Genomic DNA, 13,693 nt, shown 5'->3' with positions numbered 1-13,693 from the left:
CACACCATCCTGTGACAGGCACTGTTGGCTGTACAATATGTCAAATGGGCTACACTGAATGACATTTCCCAGAATTCCTTGCCCTCTGGTTCCAGTTAGGATGAGCCACAGATTCTTGTGCAAGATATCCAGGGCCAAAATGAGGGAGTAGGCATTTTGTACCTTGTGTGAATTTTAGCTCAGCTACTGATCACCTCACTGTGAATCCACGTCTGCACCGAGATCTGCTCCACCTTCCTCTGGTTCTTGAAGCGAGCGGGAGTGGTCTGCCCATGAAGGTTTTGGAAGCAGCAGTGTTTTCCACACCCACCGCAATGACAAAGACATCTCTTGGACCCAGGGTGCCAGAAGGGATCTCGGCGAGAGCTTCCTTGCTATCAATCATTCGACCGGCCTGAATATCCCCGACGTGGATTTCGGTCATGTCTTCCTAGCAGCTGCCTGGAAGGAACAGAAGAGGCTCCATGGGAAGAAAAGGATCGAGTTTCACGACGCCTCTTGAGCCCAAATACCTAGCGACTGGCACAGCTGCTCTCCAAACTGTCGGCCTTCTAGCACCTCCCGTGCACCACCCGCAGGCACTTTCTCAGGATCCCAAAGCCCAGGTCAGGCTGGGCTGGCCAAAAGGGACAACTCCACAACTGATAGTGTCCAAGGGTCAACCAACACCCACAACCCCATGGAAAAGTGGGCAACAGACCTGAAGAATCCTTTCCCTACCCCAGAGAGACAGAGGGCAACGAGCACTGGAAACAGGATCCCCGTCCCTCATTCCCAGAGAATTGCAAAAGACGCAAAGCTGAGGGTCCCCCTCACCCCTCTCCAAGTGGCCATCATTCATACACCTGCAAAGAAAGCCCTGGAGAGGGGCTGGAGAAGAAGGTACCCTGCTCCAGGCGGACGTGTATGGAAAGGTGTACAACCACTGTGGCCCACAGGATCCAGGTAATCCGAACAAGAAGCAGAGCACAAGCGTGGGAGCCGGCCCTGCCACCCTTGGGCATGTATCCAGAACATGCCCATTGCAAAAAGCTCAGTGCCCCGCAGTGTTCCTGCGGCCCTCTCCCCAAGAGCAAGACATGGACACGCACGCCATGTCCACGGATAGATGATGGCATGCATATGGACCTCAAGATCCAGGGCATCCCACAAAGAACCCTGGCATGACAGTCGGACCCAGCACGACTGCTCATGGCCCTGTCTCCAAACAATGTTCTCTTCAAAAACGTAAATGCCCCACTAGGTTCAGGCAGCCTTCTTCCCAAGAGCAAGGCATGGAAAACCATTCTATGTCCATGGACACATGATCGACTCGGAAGCAGATGTCCCTCTATACAACGCAAGCCGACTCAGCACTAAAATGGCACCAAAAAAGGTGCCATTGGCAACCACACTGTTGGACAGAGAAATGCTCTCACCAAACAAAATACGTCTGTGAGAAAGACACACATACCATGGGTAACCCCGTCCCTCTCAGATCTGACCAGTGACACCCAGGAACCTTCCTACAGGAAAGAAACCCTTGGACTGCCATACAGATGGTGGTTGCCAAATGGGAGGGGGAGGGGGAGGGTGTGGGAATGCTGGCATTGGGAAGGTCATCCATTTAAACCCTTGCCCTTCCAGTGGGTTGCAGACATCCTGCTGTGGAACAGAAGGTACGATATCTAGTCACTCTTCTTGGAACCAAAGGGAGGAGCATGTGAGAAAAACAGGATGGACGGTCATGTCCGATGGGGTCACTTTGGGGTGAAACGGCAATGGATCCACTTCGAGTAAGCAACAATCCAAAATGAGTCATGAAAATAAAGGCCCGAAAAAGGAGCATTTCAGTGTTCACCAGAGAAGCTGTCAGGGTCCAGACTGCTGCCCCTCAGGAAAAGAGACAGACCTAAGGACTCCGTGGATTCGATCATGATTTCCAAGCCTAGCCACATCGGCCCCGACCTAATGACCTGGCGTGGATGAATTTATGAGTATAAAGACATGATTCTGTTTGAATAGGTTCACTTACCAAGTTATTTTCCTGCACACATGTGTGGCATGCAGATCACTCTGCCAAAGCATTCACTCCTAGGCTGGACATCCCCAGGCGGGCACTTCAACCCACTCACACCCGAGATATTGGGTCAGGAGAGACTTAGGATTGATAGATCTATCCATTTCCTTAGCTATTCTTTCATACTATATATATGGGTGTATTTTTGTGTATGCATGTACAAATATATATGTGTGTGTGTGTGTGTGTGTCTGCATATATACTTATACATAGAGAGACTGAGTGAGAGTGAGAAAGAGATATTGACATTGACTCATTTCTTTATCCATTCAGCTCATTCGTTTCAATCGCTCTTCTTGTTTATCCATGGATTTTGGTGCCCCCTGCCACATGGAGGTGTGGTCTGGCCAGAAGTGGATCGCCCGACGCAGCTCTTGCCCCAGCCACAGCAATGACCATGAGAGACTCTTAATTCTGGTAGCCACTTGGGAACTCCCTGAGAGCTTGCTTTGAGTGTATCTACTTTCATGTGTCAGTGAATATAGATACCCTCTGCCTAGGAATTGTTTGCAAGTCTCTGCTCTTCATCCCAGGCTAGTACTTAATTCACCCTATCACCTGAGGTATTGGGTCAGGAGAGCCTTTTTGATTGTCTTACCTATCAATTTGCTTAGCTACTGTGAAGGAATATATGTATTCATTGATATGATTATCAATTCAACTCATTCTTTTCAATATCTCTTTATATTTATAAAGGTATTTGTGTGCCACATGCAATGTTGGGATGTGGTCTAGCCAGAGTTTGATCTCACAACGCACCTATTACCAACAGCCATAGCAGTGACAGAGAGAGACTTTTAAGGAAGCCGCGAGGGTACACCCTGGGAGCTTTCTTCATGGTACCAATCAATCCTGCTTTATTCATCAGACCTGGGTTCAGTCAGGCATCCATAACCTGGCACCACACTGAGAAATGAGGCTCATCTCAAAAGGCAAGAAGGAAATTTCACGAAGCCTCTTGAGTGAAAAAAGCACAAGGGTTAGCTCTCTTGCCCAACATAATGACACCGATGTCCCCCATACTTTCATCAGCACCAGCCTCTTCCTCCACGTATCAAAGGCCCTGACGGTCAGGGGCTGGAAAATGGCTGTGTTTTTCTCAGCTCCTGCCTCCCGGAGGAACACAAGGTGTTCTGACATATAGTGAATCTTCAAGCGTTCTAAGCACACTCCCAACAACCAGGATGCAAATCCACTTCAGATGAGGGACACCTGTGTCCTCACCTTGATATGTGGCATCTTGGGCCAGATAGTCCCAGGTGCCCAGGAAACTGAAAAACCTCTGGGTTCTTGCTGCAGGTTGCACTCAACTCAACATCAACCCCACCACTGAGCCTGCACCTGCAGCCTTGCTGCAGCATCTGCGTCCAAAAGGTACTCTATCGCCATCTTGTGGACATCTGCTCTAACAGCAACTCAGGGTTTCCTCTCTCTGGCTCAGCAGCCCCCCAGGGCTGCACTTGCTGGGGGCAATATGCTCCTTGAATTTCCTTCCTCCGCTTTCCATGTGGAGATATACCAAGAAGTGCCAATCCAAGTGGGCCACTGTTCTCTCAAAGGCTTTCAGAGCCTTGAGGCCACCCTACACCTTGCCACTCCATTCAAACCTTCAGCTCCCAACCCTTCCGAAGAAGACAGCCTTCTTCCTTGTGTAGCTCTCCCTGCAATTATGTATTGATGAAGAGAGGTAAGTAGGGGTATAACAATTGATTTTTTAAATCATTTTCCAGCTGTGATTCCTTCCTTCCTATGCCAAAATCCTGCTTCTTTTCTTTCATTCCCTTTTCCCCTCTCTTCCCCTCATTCTTCCTAATGTGTTGACCCCACCTTAGCTGGCCTGAGGTGTCTGCATATCGATGTCTGGCAAGCCACCGAGGTGAGCAAATCCACCACAGATCTTTACCCAGGGATTTGGGGGGATTCTTGGTGACAACTCTCTTTATATCAATCAATCTAGCAGTCTTTGGTCAGGTTTACATACCAGGTGTATTGAGAGAACAGAAGAGGCTCAAAGGTAAAGACGAGGATGGAGTTACATGAGACCTCATGAGAGCAAATACACAGGGATTAACACAGCTGCTCACAAAAGGATCACTGATTTACCACCATCCACGCACCACCCACAGGCACTTTATCCTGAAGGAAAAGAAGAGGCTCATATGGGAAGAAAAGGATCGAGGTTCAGGAGACCTCTTGATACAAACTGCCCAGTGACTGGCACAGCTGCTCACCAAACTGTCGGCCTTCTAGCACCTCCCGTGCACCACCCACAGGTACTTTCTCGGGATCCCAAAGCCCAGGTCAGGCTGGGCTGGCCAAAAGGGACAGCTCTGCAACTGATAGTGTCCAAGGGTCAACCAACACCCACAACCCCATGGAAAAGTGGGCAACAGACCTGAAGAGTCCTTTCCCTACCCCAGAGAGACAGAAGGCAACAAGCACCGGAAACAGGATCCCTGTCTGTCATTCCTAGAGAATTGCAAAAGACGCGAAGCTGAGGGTCCCCCTCACCCCTCTCCAAGTGGCCATCATTCATACACCTGCAAAGAAAAGCCCTGGAGAGGGGCTGGAGAAGAACGTGCCCTGCTAGCGTGTGGGTGTGTATGGAAATGAGTACAACCACTGTGGCCCACAGGATCCAGGTAATCCGAACAAGAAGCAGAGCACGAGCGTGGGAGCGGCCCTGCCACCCTAGGACATGTATTCAGAACATGCCCATTGCAAAAAGCTCAGTGCCCCGTGGTGTTCCTGCGGCCCTCTCCCCAAGAGCACGACATGAACACGCAGGCCATGTCCACAGACAGGTGATGGGATCAGGAAGAGGGTGTCCATGTACACGAGGCAATATGACTCAGCCATAAAAAGGAGACCCACCCCACCCACCAACACTAAAATACATGCCCTTGGCAGCCACAGAGATGGAAAGGAAAACTGTACAAAACAAAATTTGTCCAAAAGTGAAAGACAGACACAATGGGAAACCCCTTCCCTCTGGAGTCTTCCAAAGGACAGCTAGGAACCTTAGTCCATAAAAGAAATGCATGGACTGGAAAAATGACTTTTGGTGGCTACACTGGAGGGGGAGGGGGTGGGCAGGCCTGGGATGCGGTGGGTAGTCAATCCAACCTCTTGGCCTTGCAGTGGGAGAGGTTAGGGATCCTGCTGTGCAGCACCAGGAATGATAGCGTGTCACTCCCTTTGGAACCAAGTGCAGGATCCTGGGAGAAAAAGAATACGTAGATACATGTAGGATTGGGTCCCTTTCTTGTCAAAGTGAAACTGAGCACCAACATCAGTGATAATGGAACACAATCAGTGATCATAGCAACGCCAAACCTGGCGGCTGGGTCAAGATGGCCACCTCCCGAGAAGAGAGACAGGCACATGGATGTCCTAGCAAAGTGACATCCGACCAGACCAAATTCCCTCACGTGTATGAAGGTATTTCTCGGATAACATTGCACTCACAACCGAGGATTTGCCTTACCTATTGCTGGTCCTGCACCCATGGGTGGCATGCAGATCCACTCTGCCCTGCAAGGAAGTCCCTCCTCAGCTGGACACCCCAGCCTCGTCCCAAAAACCCTCTGCCACCTGAGCTCTTGGTAAGGGCAGCTTTTGGGATTGCCTTATCTCTCAAATCCCTTGGCTACTCTGTAGGAATAGATACATATTGCGTGTGTGTGTGTGTGTAGACAGACATGGATTCAGTGACTTCCTTATCAGTGAAGCTCATTCATTGTCAACATGATGTTTTTAACAATTTCTTTGGGTGCCCCCTACAACAATGGGATGTTGTCTGGCTAGAGATGGATCTCACAACGCAATTCCTGCCACAGCCCCAGCAGTGACAAGGAGAGACTTGCAAGCCAGGCAGCCACGAGGGCACTCCCTGAGAGCATGACTGATGATGCCAGTCGAGTCCGCTTAATTCATCAGACCTGGTTTCGGTCAGGCCTCCAGACCCTGGCCCCAACCTGAGAAGGGAGGCTCATCTCAGCAGGCAAGAAGGAAGTTTCCCTGAGCCTCTTGAGCGAAAAAAAGCCCAGGGGCTAGACCAGGGCCCAGCCTCATGCCACCGAAATCCCTGATTCTTTCATCAGCACCACCCTCTTTCTCCACCTCCCTAATCCCACCAACGGTCAGGAGCCAGAACATGGCCAGCTCCCGAGGCGACACAGATGCTGTGTGGGTCTTGGCCACTGCCACTGGAGGAACACCAGGCCTTCCCATACCCAGGGAATCCTTCAAGCCTTCTACACACGCAGCCACCCACCCAACCAGGCTGCCGCTCCACCGCCAAATGCTGGAGGGACACCTGTGCCCTCTGCCTGACCTGAGGTGTCTTGGAGCCGAGCGTCCCTGGTGCCCAGGCAACAACAGGACAGCCGCTGGGGGCTTGCTGGGGGTTCAGATCAAGACACCCTCAGCCCTACCCCCAGGCCTGCACTTGAAGTGCTTGGAGCTCTAACCTCTCAGCTCTTTGGGGCTGCACCTGCATCCAGATGATACTCTGTGTCTGTGTACATCTGATTTAAGAGAATCTCTCGGGTTTTCCTCCTCTTTTTAGCTCAGCATTCCCATTGTCTGTACTGCTCATTGTATTTCCTTACCCCACTTTCTTGAAATACCAATATGTGCTCTTCTATGTGGGCTATTTCTCTCTCATAGGCTGTCAGAACTCTGAGGCCAAACTTCACCTTTCCACTCAATTCAAACACTCAGCTCCTTACTTATAATGTAATGACATCCTCTTTCTTTTTTATATATCCCTGCACTTATACATTATTGAAGATTTTTATGTAGATATGCAACTGTTTTTTTCTTAATTTTCCACCTGTGATTCATACCGGAAATTCTGGATTCTTTTTTTTTCTCTTTCTCTCTTTCCCTCTCTCTGAATTTTTTGACCCCACCTGAAGCATACATGAGTTTCCTGCTCATCGATGTTTTTCAATCCACAGCTTTTACCAAACCCATCACAGCAACAATGACAGAAGTGTACCCAGGGTGCTGCGAGGGATTCTGGCTAGGTCTTTCTTTATATCAATCAATGTACCAGCCTTAATAGCCCTGACCTGGCATTAGGCCAGTTGTTCTTACCAGGTTCATAAAAGAACAGAGGAGCCTTACATGGAAAGAAAGGATGGAGTTTCATGATAACATGTGAGAGGAAAAGCCCAGCGATTGGCACAGCTGTTCTTTAAAAGATCTGCTATTTACAACCTCCCATGAACAAGCTGCAGGCACTTTCCAGATCCCAAAGCCCAAGTCAGCCTGGGCTTCCAAAATTACCAGCTTAACCACTGATACCACCCAAGAGCAAAACAAAACCAACAACCCTCTTGAAAAATGGGCAAAATACCTGAATAGACCATTCCCTAAACCAGATACCCAGCAAAAAGCACCAGATAAGTGATCACCATCACTCATTAATAGAGAATTGCAAATCAAAACAAAGCTGAGCTACCACATAAAACCTCTGAATGGCCAATATTATTAAGTCCTCAAATAACCATACCTGGAAAGGGTGTGGAGAAAAAGGTGCCCTCCTAAGGTGTGGGTGGGCATGAAAATTCGTAGAACTGCTATGGACTTCAGGACCTAGGTAAATCAATATATAAGTATAGAAGGATGCTAAAACCCATTAATCCCACTCGGGGCATGTATCCAGAAAATGTTCTTAAATATTTAATTGCCCCACTATGTTCATGCAGCGCTATTCAAATAGCAAGACATGGAAACACACTCTATGACCATGGACAGGGTGTTGGATTAGGATGAGAATGTACGCATATACAATTGAATACTTTCAGCCATATAAAGAGCAAAAAAAAAAAAAAAAAAGAAGAAAAAGAAAAAGAAATGTCATTCACATCTACATAAATGGAAAGATAAACTCTCATACCAAGTGAAAAGTGTCCTAAAGAGAAAGACTGATACCATGGGAGATTCTTAAGCCAGGCAGCCACAAGGGAACTCTCTGAGAGCATTCTTGATGATACAGATCAACACTGCTTAATTCATCAGACTTGGTTTCAGTCAGGTCTCCCTGCCCTGGGGCTGTGCAGAAAGTAGATGCTCATCTCAAAAGGCAAGAAGGAAATTTCACTAGGTCTCTTGAGTGAAAACAGCACAGGGATTAGCACAGCTGCCCACCATCATGACAGCAAAAGTTCCCCATTCATTCATCAGCACCAGCCTCTTTCTCCACATACCTAAAATCCAACAGTCAGGGGCTGGAACATGGCCAGCTCCTGATTCAACACTGATGCGGTGTAGGTCTCTCCTCCTGCCTCTGGAGGAATGCAAGGCATTCTGAAGGCCAGTGAATACCTCAAGCATTTGAAACAAACTCCCCCCCAAACATGCTGCCAATCCACAGTAAATGCTGAAGGGATACATGTGTCCTCTGCCTGACAGGAGACATATTGGAGCAGAGCCCCAGGTGCCCTGAAAACAACTGCAAACATATGGGTTCTTGCTGTATGTTCCAACAAACACACCATCCACACCAACTCAGCCTGCACCTGCAGCCTTGCAGCTACACCTGGATCCAGAAGGTACCCTTGTGCCATCTTGTGGACATCTGCTCTAACAGCAACTCTCAGGTTTTCCCCCTCTCGGGCTCAGCTGCCCCCAGGTGCTGCATTGATCGACCTTATTAGTCAAAATGCTGGTTGGGGAGTTCCCATCATGTCTCAGTGGTTAGCAAATCCGACTAGGAACCATGAAGTTGCAGGTTTGATTCGTGGCCTTGCTCAGTGGGTTAAGGATCTGGCATTGCTGTGAGCTGTGGTGTAGGTCGCAGACTCAGCTCAGATCCCACATTGCTGTGGCTGTGGTGTAGGCCAGCGGCTACAGCTCCGATTAGACCCCTAGCCTGAGACCCTCTGTATGCTGTGTGTGCAGCCCAAGAAAAGACCCCCCCCCAAAAAAAAATGCTGGTTGGATTTCCTTACTCCACTTTCCAGAAATACCAAGAAAGGCCCGTCCAAGTGGGCTGTTTCTCTCTCAAAGGCTTTCAGATCCCAGAGGCCAACGTAGCCCCTGCCACTCTGTTCACTCAGCTCCCGACCAATCAGTTCATGACCACCTTCTTTCTCTTTTAGATATTTCTGCACTTAAGTATTGATGATGACATTTGGGTATACATACAGCTAGTTATTTTTTCTTAATTTTCCTACTCTTATGCCTCCATTCATACAAAAGCCCTGCATGTTTTTTCTTATTTCTCTCTCAATCCATCTTTCATTCTTACTTTATTGACCCCACCAGAAGCATGCGTGGGTTGCCATCCCATCGAAGGATTTCAAGATGCAGATTTTAAGAGAACTTTTATTCAGGGAAACAGGTAGGATCTCTGTGAGAGCTCGCTTTACATCAATCTACCGGCCTTAATTCACCCGAAAGTGGCTATAGCTCTGGTTTTCAGACCACTTGTAGAGAGAGAACAAAAGAAGCTACAATGGAAAGGAAAGGATGGAGTTTCAGCAGACCTCTTGGGATGGGCACAGCTGCTCACCAAAATATCCACATTTAACTACCTTCCATGCACAACCCGCAGGAACTGGATCTGGATCCCAAAGCCAGGTCAGTCTGTGGGTTTGATATTAGCAGCTTGACAACTGATACTACCCAACAGCAAAACAAGACAACAACACAATTTTTAAAAATGGGCAAATTCCTGAACTGACATTTCCCTAAACCAGATACACAAAGGGCAACAAGCACCAGAAAAAAAAAAGATCACCATCACTCATTAGGACAGAAATGGATATACAAGCTACTCTGATGTACCACCTGACACCTGTCCGAATGCCATTAGTAATAAGTCTATAAATAACAAGTCCTGAGGAGGGTGACATGAAGAGGGTGCCCTCCAATAGTATGGGTGTGTATGCGATTTGGTACAATTGCTCTCGACAACAGGATCGAAGTAAATCCGAAAAAAAAGAACCACTGTAGTAAACAGCAATCCCACTCTTGAGCATATATCCAGAACAAAAATGTTATTTTCCAAAAATTAAAATCTCCACTATATTCATTTCAGCACTCTTCACAGTAGCAATACAGGGAAACCAACACAATACCTATTGACAAATGTTTGAATTAGGTAGATGTTATATACACACAATGGAACACGACTCAGCCATAAAACAAAAACAAAATAAAGCCATTCATAGCCACAGAGCTGGAAATAAAAGCTCCCATACTAAGTGACATATGTGTGATAGGGAAATACAAATAGCCTAGGATACCCCTTCTCTCTGGAATCTAACAAATGGCACGAATGAACCCCTCTACAGAAAGGAAACTCATGGACTGGAAAACAGACGTGTGGTTGCCAGATTGGAGGGGGAATGTGTGGGAAGGACTGGGATTTGGGGGGTAATAGATGCAAAATCTTGCACTTGGAGTAGGTAAGCAATGAGATCCTGATATATAGTGTGGGGAAGTATATCTAGTCACATTATTTGGAAGAAGATCAAAGATAACGTGAGAAAACAAATCTGTATATACATGCATGTCTGCCTTACTTTGCTGTCAAAGAGAAATAGAACATTATAAGTCAGCAATAATGGATATAGAAATTGATGGGGAAAAAAAAAATTACCAACTCAGTGTTGACCAGAGAAGGTGTCTTGGTCCAGGAGACTGCCTATCCATAAGAAAACAGGCAACATGACTCACTGAACCTGTCAAGTTTTTTAGCCATGTGACATGCGACATTAAGTAATTACCTGAGGTGTATGAATTTTTCTCTATTAACATCTTAATTTATGTATTTATTCATTTATTTTACTTATCTATTTATTATTCTGCACACATTTGTGTCCTATAGATACTGCCTGGCTAGGAATTGAATTCATACAACTGCTGTACAATCCCATGCTTGTACTTGAACCTTTGCAGCCAACAGAGGTGTTGTGCCAGGAGATCTATTATGATTGCCTTATCTATCATTTCCCATAGCTACTCTGTAGGCAGGCATAGATGTATTTCTTGATTTCTATACCCACTGAACTCCATCTTTGCAATATCTCTTTTTCTGTACAAATTTATTTGGGTGCCACCTGTGACATTGGTTTTTTTTTCTGGCCAAAGTTTAATTTCCCAATGAAGCTCTTACCACAGCCACAGAAGGGACAGAGTGAGGTTCTTAAGCCAGGTGGCCACAAGGGAACTCCCTGAGAGCTTCCTTGATCAGGCAGATCAACCCTGCTTAATTCATCAAATGTGGTTTTGGTCAGGCCTCCCTCCGCTGGTACCCAACAGAAAATAGATGCTCAACTCAAAAGGCAAGATGGACATTTCGCTAGGTCTCTTGAGCAAAAACAACAGAGGGATTTGCACAGCTTCTTGTCATAATGCCTGTGATGTTCCCATTTATTCATTAGCACCAGCCTCTCTCTCCACATACTTAAACCCGCAACAGTCACGGGCCTGAACTCAGCCTGCTCATGATTTAAAAATGATGCAGTGTGGCTCTCCCCTCCCACACCTGGAGGAACCAAAGGCATTCTGAATCCCTCAAATTTTCAAAAGAGACTGCCCCCAAACCAGACTGCCAATCCACACCAAATGCTGAAGGGACACCTGTGTCTTCTGCCTGACAGGAGGCATCTGGGAGCAGAGTCCCAGACGCCCTGAAAACAAACCCAAACCTCTGGGGGGGGGGGGAATTCCACCAAACTCACCATGCAGCCTACCTCTGAGAGTGCACCTGCAGCCTTGCAGCAGCACCTGGGTCCAAAAGGTACTCTGGCGCCATCTTGTGGACATCTGCTTTAACAGCAACTGTCAGCTTTTCCTCCTCGCGCTGGCTATTGATGCCTTAGGCAATGTGCTGGTTGGATTCCCCTCTTCCACTTTCCTGAAGGGCCATTCCAAGTGGGTTATTTCTCTCTCCAAGTCTTTCAGATCCCTGAGGCCAACTACCCCCTGCATCACCGTTCAAACCCTCAGTTCCTGACACATCAGCTCATGACACCCTTTGTTTTAGATATCCCTGCATTAATGGATTGATGAAGATAGTTGTGTATATATAGAACCATTGATTTTTTCTTCATTTTCCAACACTTATGCCTTAATTCATACAATAAAGTCTTGCTTCTTTTGTTTTTTTTTCTCTTTCTCCCAATCCCTCTTTAATTCTTTTTTTTTTTTTTTTGTCTTTTTGCCTTTTCCAGGGCCGCTCCCACAGCATATGGAGGTTCCCAGGCTAGGGGTCTAATTGGAGCTGTTACTGACTGCCAGCCTATGCCACCGCCACAGCAATGCGGGATCCAAGCCATGTCTGAGACCTACATCACAGCTCACGGCAACACCAGATCCTTAACCCACTGAGCGAGGCCAGAGATTGAACCTGCAACCTCATGGTTCCTAGTCGGAGTCGTTAACCACTGCACCAAGAAAGGAACTCCCCTCTTTAATTCTTAATTGATTGACCCCACCTGAATTGTGTATGACATGCCAGCCCATCGATGGATTTCAAGCCACAGAGGTTACCAAACCACCCCCAGTGCAAAGACAGAACTTTTCCCAAGAGTGCCAGGTGGGATCTCCGTGAGACCTTGCTTTTTATCAATCTACCAGCCTTAATGCCCCTGAATTTGGCTACAGATCTGGTCATCAGAGCATGTGTATAGCGAGAACACAAGTGGCTCCCATGGAAAGTAAAGGAAGGAGTTTCAGCAGACCTCTTGAGAGAAAAAGCACAGGGATAAGAGCAGCTATTCACCAAAACATCCCCGTTTCACCACCTTCCATGCACAACCCGCAGGCATTTGATCCGGATCTCAAGGCCAGGTCAGGCTGGGGTTTCACAATTTCCAGCTGGGCAAATGATACCACCCACCTGCAAATCAAAACCAACAACCCAATGGAAAAATGGGGCAAAGTCCTAAATAGACATTTCCCTAAAGCAGATATACAGAGGGCAACAAGCACCGAAAAAAAAAAAAAAAAAAAAAGAAAAAGAAAAAGAAAAGAAAAAGATCATCATTACTCATTTGGAGAGAAATACCAATGCAAACTACTCTGAGGGACCACCCCACACCTGTCTGAATGGCTACTATTACTAAGCCTACCAATAACACATCCTGTGGAGGGTGTTGAAAAGAGGGTGCCCTTCACAGTGTGAGTGTGTATTTAATAAGTTACCAACACTCTGGACATGTTGAGGTAAATCCAAAAAATAAATAAAGAACCCCTGTAGTTTATATGCCCACTCTGGGGCATATATTCAGAAAAAAAGTTCTATCCAAAAGGCAAAAGCCCCGCTATGTTCAATGCACCATTATTCACAATTGCCAAGACATGGAATAAAATACAATATCCATCAACAGATGATTGGTTTAGGTAGATATTGTACAAATACACAATAGAACACTACTCAGCCATAAAATAATATCAAAACAAAGCCATTGAGAGCCACATAGATGGAACTAGAAACTCCCAGACTAAGTGATAAAAATGAGATAAAGACAAAGGGCCTAGGATAGCCCTTCCATCTGTAATCCAACAAATGGCACAAATGAAGCCCTCTACAGAAAAGAAACTCTTGGACTGGAAAACAGAAGTATGATTGTGATGAAGTTCCCATTGTGATGCAGCAGAAACGAATCTGAC

The 13,693-nt window shown here is 46.8% G+C and overlaps 1 long non-coding RNA gene across 1 annotated transcript; it reads right to left on the bottom strand.

Moving 5' to 3' along the window:
* Positions 68 to 12,844, bottom strand: LOC110261273. The gene is made up of 3 exons (XR_002345311.1): positions 12,763 to 12,844; positions 11,773 to 11,936; positions 68 to 441 (listed from the first exon to the last, which is right to left on the bottom strand). It is a non-coding gene; the product is annotated as an uncharacterized LOC110261273 (long non-coding RNA).

The sequence above is a fragment of the Sus scrofa genome, chromosome 6, assembly GCF_000003025.6.
Source record: "Sus scrofa isolate TJ Tabasco breed Duroc chromosome 6, Sscrofa11.1, whole genome shotgun sequence".
NCBI lineage: Eukaryota > Metazoa > Chordata > Mammalia > Artiodactyla > Suidae > Sus > Sus scrofa.
This window is presented reverse-complemented; position numbering and strand designations above follow the sequence as displayed.